Source organism: Labeo rohita, chromosome 16 (genome assembly GCF_022985175.1).
Source record: "Labeo rohita strain BAU-BD-2019 chromosome 16, IGBB_LRoh.1.0, whole genome shotgun sequence".
Classification (NCBI taxonomy): domain Eukaryota; kingdom Metazoa; phylum Chordata; class Actinopteri; order Cypriniformes; family Cyprinidae; genus Labeo; species Labeo rohita.
Genome location: NC_066884.1, coordinates 4,580,093 through 4,587,439, shown reverse-complemented (window position 1 = coordinate 4,587,439; position 7,347 = coordinate 4,580,093).

The window sequence follows — 7,347 nt, the reverse complement described above, 5'->3', positions numbered from 1 at the left end:
CTGTAGCTTGATTTGACACAGGAGACACAGCTGCAACTTTGCTGGGCTCGGGGGTGGCAGCTGTGACTTTACTTGACTCTGGAACTGGACTTGACTTGGAAGCCTTGGACTTTGGAGCAGCAGCTGTAGCTTGACTTGACACAGCGGCAACTTGACTGGAATCAAGGGTAGCTGCCATTTTAGCTGCCCTTACGGCCATGAGGGGCGAGTCCAGTACGTGAGCCATCAGGTGGCGTGGCTTGGAGACGGCGACCATCTTGTTGAGTGGCTCTGGGATGGCGGCCATCTTGTGAACTGGCTCTGGAATGGCGGCCATCCTGTGAACAGGTTTGGGGATGGCGGCCATCTTGTGGACTGGCTCTGGGATGGCAGCCATCTTGCGTGCAGACTCTGGCGTGGCGGCAGCCATCTTGCGTGCAGACTCTGGCGTGGCGGCAGCCATCTTGCGTGCAGACTCTGGCGTGGCGGCAGCCATCTTGCGTGCAGACTCTGGCGTGGCGGCAGCCATCTTGAGGCGTGGCGGCAGCCATCTGGCAGACTCTGGCGTGGCGTGGCGGCCCTGAGCGGCAGGCGTGGCGTGAGGCCCTGGAGCGGCAGGCGTGGCGTGAGCAGGCCCTGGAGCGGCAGGCGTGGCGTGAGCAGGCCCTGGAGCGGCAGGCGTGGCGTGAGCAGGCTTTGGCTTGATGGATGTGGTTTGAACAGGCTGTGGTGTGGTGGTTACTGTGGGATTGCGGGGTCCCTCGTCCGCAATCCCAACAGTGTATGGTGATCCGCTTAAGAGCAGGGCATGATCGATATATTTCTCCAGTGACCAACAAATTTTCCCCCCTGGCAGAATTGAACTAATGGGCTCGTTTAACCCAAAACGAAAAAAGTCCTTTAGTGCCACATCATTAAAATCCACTAGATGACACAGTCCACAAAAATCCTCAACATACTCCTCTATGGTCCTGTCGCCTTGACGAAGGCAGATGAGACGAGATACTGCTGGGTTCATGATTTGTTGTGTTGTGTATGCTGTAACTTCCGCTGGATTCAGGGGTGGCGAAGTATTCTGTAACGTGAACGCTGAGGCGGTGTAGAATCCAATTGCAGAAGTTTAATATAAACAACAGCAAACTTACACGATGAAACAGGCAGAGGGTCAATAACCGGAAAAGCAGTCCAAAACGTAAACGTAATCCAAACAGCAAAGAGTTTATACAGGCAGTGGGTCAATTACCAAGCAGACAGTCCATGAAAGCAACCATAACAATAGGGGAATCCAGGGAGCGATAGTCATGAGGCATATAAGGGTCAAACCTTGAAAACAGTCCAAACAGGCAAACAATCCAACAGGGGTAATCCGTGAAATCAAGAGTCCATAAACAAAGCAAGGTAGCAACAGGTAATCCAACAGAGTAATATTAGAAACGCTTGGTAAGGCAGGTGAAACTGGCAATACTTCGCAAAGGTGTGAGCACATGGTGAGTCCTTAAATACTACCAAACAGGAAGTAGCAGTAGAAGCAGCAGAGGGAGCATGCAGGCAGTCCTGGGCTGAGGGCTCCCTCTGCTGGCTTGGCGTTACATATATTTATTAAATATTTTAACTTTAGTTTTTTTAATAAATATTTACAAATAAAATTAATGTGTACAGTTAACAACTACTATCATCAATAATTATTCATAATTAATGTATAATTAATCTAGACATTTTATAATAAAAAATAATACATACTTTTTTTTCAAAATTTTCATTAATTTACAAATTACACTGTCATCATACTCAATAGCCCTATTCTACAATTGTGCCTCAAATGCAGTCTCTGTTCGATCAGGTGTTGTTGCAGGTGTTCAAAATAATACTCACATTCTTCCTGCCGAATGTTTATAGGGAGCTGAGAACAGTGTGTAGGGACCCTTGAATCAGAATGCAGCTAGACTATTAGGTTGAGTCATCAGCAGAAGGTCATGCAACTAACCGGCTGATTGGCTCAGTCACCTGTTGAAATGCATCTGCAGACGTGTGTCCTGGAGGAATGGACCTCGTTTGGTGTTAACCTGAACTTACAGTTGAGCTGACAGCAGCCTCAATCAATCCAGAAGCAGCTATCAGCTCTCATCACCACGTCCTCCAGCCCTCTCAGCGGACAGATAAGTGTGTCACACACTACGGCCCATCTGCCCTGCAGTAATTACAGTCTGACCTCCCTGAATTTCTCCATATCAGTCTATATACAGATGCATCGACCACAAATAGCTTCCATTCTTCTCCTACACGTCCACACATAGAAACGGGAGTTAGGATGTATTGCTTGCAATTCAGAAGCATGAAACAGTAGACTCAATCTTATACTTCACAACACAATTAAAAGAGCAATCCATGCATTTTCACATATAAAAATATTTTTAAAAATGTTCATACATTAATAAATAAATACCATGCATATCGCACATCCTTGCTTTAAAGATGCAAATAATTCAATAAATATCATGAATGTTGTTCACTACTTTAAAAATGGATGCCAAAAAAAAAAAAAAAAAAAATTATATATATATATATATATATATATATATATACACACACACACACACACACACACACACACACTATATTATATAATATATATAAAATTGTAAGTTCAACACTTTAAAAATGGATGCAAACAAAAAATACATAGACAAACTTGCATGGGGGACTTCCATGCTTGCATATTGGTTAAATAATAATAATAATAATAATAATAATAATAATAATAATAATAATAATAATTCTGTGAATTAAGCAAGTAGTTTGAGCTAAATAAATAACATGCATATCGCACATGCATTCTTTAAATATGTAAATAAAGAAAGAAATATCATGCATATTGTTCCATACTTTAAAAATGGATGCAAACCAAAAATATATAGACAAACTTGCATGTCGGACTTCCATGCTTGCATATTGGTTAAATAATAATAATAAAAATAATAATAATTCTGTGAATTAAGCAAGTAGTTTGAGCTAAATAAATAACATGCATATTGCACATCCATGCTTTAAGACGTAAATAAATAAAGAAATATCATGCATATTGTTCAATACTTTAAAAATGGATGCAAACGAAAAAAAAAAAAAAATTTGCATATCGGACTTTCATGCTTTCATGTTGGTTAAATAACAATAATAAGCAAGTAGTTTGAACTGAATTTTAATTCGCTGTGATAATAAATGAAAAATATGCACTGCAAAAATATGAAGTAACTAAACAGTGCATCTTTATATTCCAATGTCCTTGCTTCCTTAAGCATAAAAAAGAATCATTAAGTAAAATCGGAATCAGAATCAGAATCATTACATTCCCTCCTATTCCTAATGCAATTAGACTGTCATTGGAACTGCAGCTGTGATTTTTGTGTCTTGGGGGCATGTGAAATGGGTACTTAAAGCAAGGTAATTAAGAGGCGGGCACTGTGCTCCCCTGGGCTGCTGGCATTAGTGAGGTATCAGTCGGACTACTGTAATTTACCTGTGTGCAGCCACTGTGACAGAGCTCCAGTCCAGAAGGAAAGCTGTTGCTTCAGAGAGCGCTTCAATGTGAGCATCTGTCTGCCTAATGGTCTATCTGCACTGTGAATATAGACTACAGAAGCACATTTGAACCTTACTGATGCCATGGACCAGCGCCAAAGTCCTTTTGGATGTTTAAGTCCAAAAGTAAATTCATGTTCCAGCTCCATTTGATGTTAAATGGTATCCGAGTTAAAGGCTTACGGAAAACCATTTTGCTCGCACTATCAATAGACAACCAGTAGTTTAAAAATGGTAACATAATAATGTTCCCTAATAAGGTACCATTTGTTAACATTAGTTAACGCTCTAAAAAAAAAAAAATGCTGGATTCAGCCCATTGGGTCATTTTATTTGGTTATTTTTAATAGTTTTACCCAGGTGCTGGGGGTTTTTTGTTTTGTTTTTTTAACCCAAATGCTGGGTTCAACTTGTTGGGTCATTTTATTGGGTTTTTTTTTATATGTTTTACCCAGGTGCTGGGTAGATATTCTGTAACTAAGCTGCTGGGTCATTTTTAATCCACAGCCAATTTACACTTCTTCAGCAAAATGGTTTGTATACATTTTATTTAATTTATAACGTTTTTACTGTGCTGTAAATTGTATTATTTTACACCATGCAACATAAGGACGAGATGTCAGTCAGCTGCGCCAGCAGCGGCTGTTTCGCAGGATGGAAACGCCTTTTGCATTGCATAAAATAAATGGATTTTATTTGTTAATGTAGGTTTAATCATAAAAGTACTGATTGTGTATGGGAAGTTTTTTGAGTCAGTCATTGAATCTTTCAGCAACGAGTGAAACGCGAGACTGCGGTCTGAAGTTCACAGTTAACCCTCAGATTTTGGTGCCACACCAGCATGATAATTAGCACCATTTAGGTAAAAAAGTGATTACAGAGAAAGGTTGAGTACACTAAAATTAAAGTTCTACTTTTAAATGTTACATTTTCTTAATGTCTAAGATGCTTGTTAAACGGGTTTAAATGTATGTAATATTGTAAACTATGCTGTATTCACCTAACTAAATTCAACTTGTCTTGTATTTTGTCCATGTGTTCTTGCTTAATAATAAATGTTCATCTTTTGATTATTTATCTGTTACTTCTAGTAATTCTGTGTGTGTTTTATAGGTTCCAGTCCAGTTTAAACCAGCAATATAATCATTTTTACACAATAGTTGACTTAAATAAAACAACCCAGCATGTTTGGTAAAAACAATTAACCCAACCAGCTGGGTTATTTTGACCCAGCTGGTTGGTTGGGTTAATTGTTTTTACCAAACATGCTGGGTTATTTTATTTAAGTCAACTATTGTTTAAAATGAGTTCATGTGTTCTGTCCAATATTTACCCAGCGCTGGGTTGCCAAATAACCCAGCATTTTTAAATAAAAATAGTTGTATAGCATTTATTAGTCTTAATTTCAATGTTACTTTCATTCATACAAATAAATTAAAATGGAAAAAATGATATAATAAGAATAATAAATAAGAATAATAAGAATAATAAATAATAAATAAAAGGTTTTGAAACATGAGAAGTAAACGATGTCATTTGGGTGAACTGTTGCTGGGGTTTTATTAAAATCCCATTTTCAGGCCGACAAATTTGCAGGGATGCTCATTAATTAATTTAACTGAGATAAGCTAAAAACTAGCTCACTCAAAGATACCATTTCAGGTTTATTTTAGGTTCAGACATGACCAGAAGTGAGTTGTTTACATATAATTAGTCTGTCCATTTTCACAAATTTGACCTGATCTGCAGACCACTTACGAACACAGCAGCAGACATTATCGCAATTGCGGTGTAATCAGCCTATCATAGTGATAAAGAGAGCATAAGAGGCGAGCATTATCATATTGATGGTAATGAACCAATCACAAGGACAGGAAGGTTCACAACATGCTCAGAGGAGGCAAAAGAGACACTATGCATGCTATTGCGTGACCTCGTATTTAATGTTGTCTAATCTAAACTCTCTTGCAGCTTCCTCAAGGAAAAAAAAAGTCTATGTCTGTAATGAAAACGTCTTATATCTGCTAGCGGCCTTATATATGAGCGACATTACCGTGTTCAGCCCTGTTATGTGTTCCGCACGGCAGGATGGATGCGAAAATAACGGGTATAATCAAATGATCTATACCGTGGCTTAAAGTAAATCAGCAGGCTAATAATTTTACTGAAGGAGCTTCGAGATAAATAATAACATCAGATTAAAGTCCGGGCTGCATATTAATTATGGAAACAAGGGAGCCAGCCGGTAATTTCAGTGGGTGAAATGAATCACAATATAGTTCAATCAATTTTACGCAGAAGCTACAGGATTCTGCGCTGCGCTCCCAGGTGGCGACGGGGCTGGGATGGGGGAGAGTGGCAGAATGCCAATTCAATCCCCAGATAGTGGACAGCGCTTTTGTACCCTTGGGCAGGGCATTCAGCGCGAGATTGCCAAGAGGGTGCTAAAGCACAAAGAACCCAATAACCTGCCTTTTCTTACTTCCTCTGGTATTTACTAGGAAAAAAACAGACACAAGGAATCTGTCTGGACCACAGCGCTGGCAGGAGGAAAAAAGGATTTGTTTGAGTCTTAACAACACGCTGTATGAGCAAAAGTAATAGAGATACATGCCTTAGCAGAAATAGGCCTACTGCGGTCATACCGTGGTACAGTGATGCTTTCAGATATTTGATATATCCAGGAATACCATGGTAATTTTTGATTAGTGATGTAAATACCATGGTTTGGCAAGCCAATCATATTAGAAGTACCATGGTATTACAATTACTCATGGTACTGTCACAGAACATTTTGTATGCATAGTAGTACCATGGTATTAATGCTTTACAACAAAAAATGGTAATTTTATGGTACTAACATATACACTTCCAAAAACTTGAAATTTATTTCTGCTCATGACTTTTGAGAGAACATCTCCAGAATGTTGTGATAATGTTTTCTGTTGTATGGGACAGTGGTACTTTTCTGAAAGTGGGAACTTAATTGCCATATAAATACCATGGCATTGAAATTCATCTCTTAGAGTACTATGGCCATACCCTTATCAAATACTGTGGTTATAACATTGCAATATTATGGTACTTTAAAAAAATACCATGCTACTAAAATGTATAGACTCTGTTATTTACATGTTTTTAAAGACAATTCTAAAAATACTATGGTGTTACTATTGCACTGTCCAAAAAACATAGTACCATGGTATTTTTTTTGTAAGATGTAACTACCATGGAATATCTCAGAGTACTATGGTATACTGTGATTGTACCATGATACAGTGATGGTATCAGATTAAAATACTATGGTACTTTGATATATACCAATACTGATTGTAAAACTGAAATTCATGCACCATGGTATTTGCATGATACACCAAGGCAGTTCCAAGAATACCATGGTAGCACTATAATATTACCTTTACTGCACCATGATACTGTCAGAGTACCATAGTATTTATCAGAGAGTGTTCCGAAAATACTATAGTAAATGTCCAAAAAAAAGTAATACAATAGTGGTAACTTGAATTTCAGTACCATGGTATCTTTTAAACTAGTATGGTATGACATTATAAAAATACTGTGATTGTACCATGGTACAGTGACGGCATACCAGGGCACTAAAATTCATTCACCATGTTATTTGCATGGTACTCCAAAATAGTTTCAAAAATTCCATGGTAGTTTTTGTTAAATTATATAAATACCATGGTACTGAAATTAACAAAATATGGTAATTACATTCCACCCTATGCTAATAAAGTACTGTAGTATTACCTTTACTGCGTAATGGCA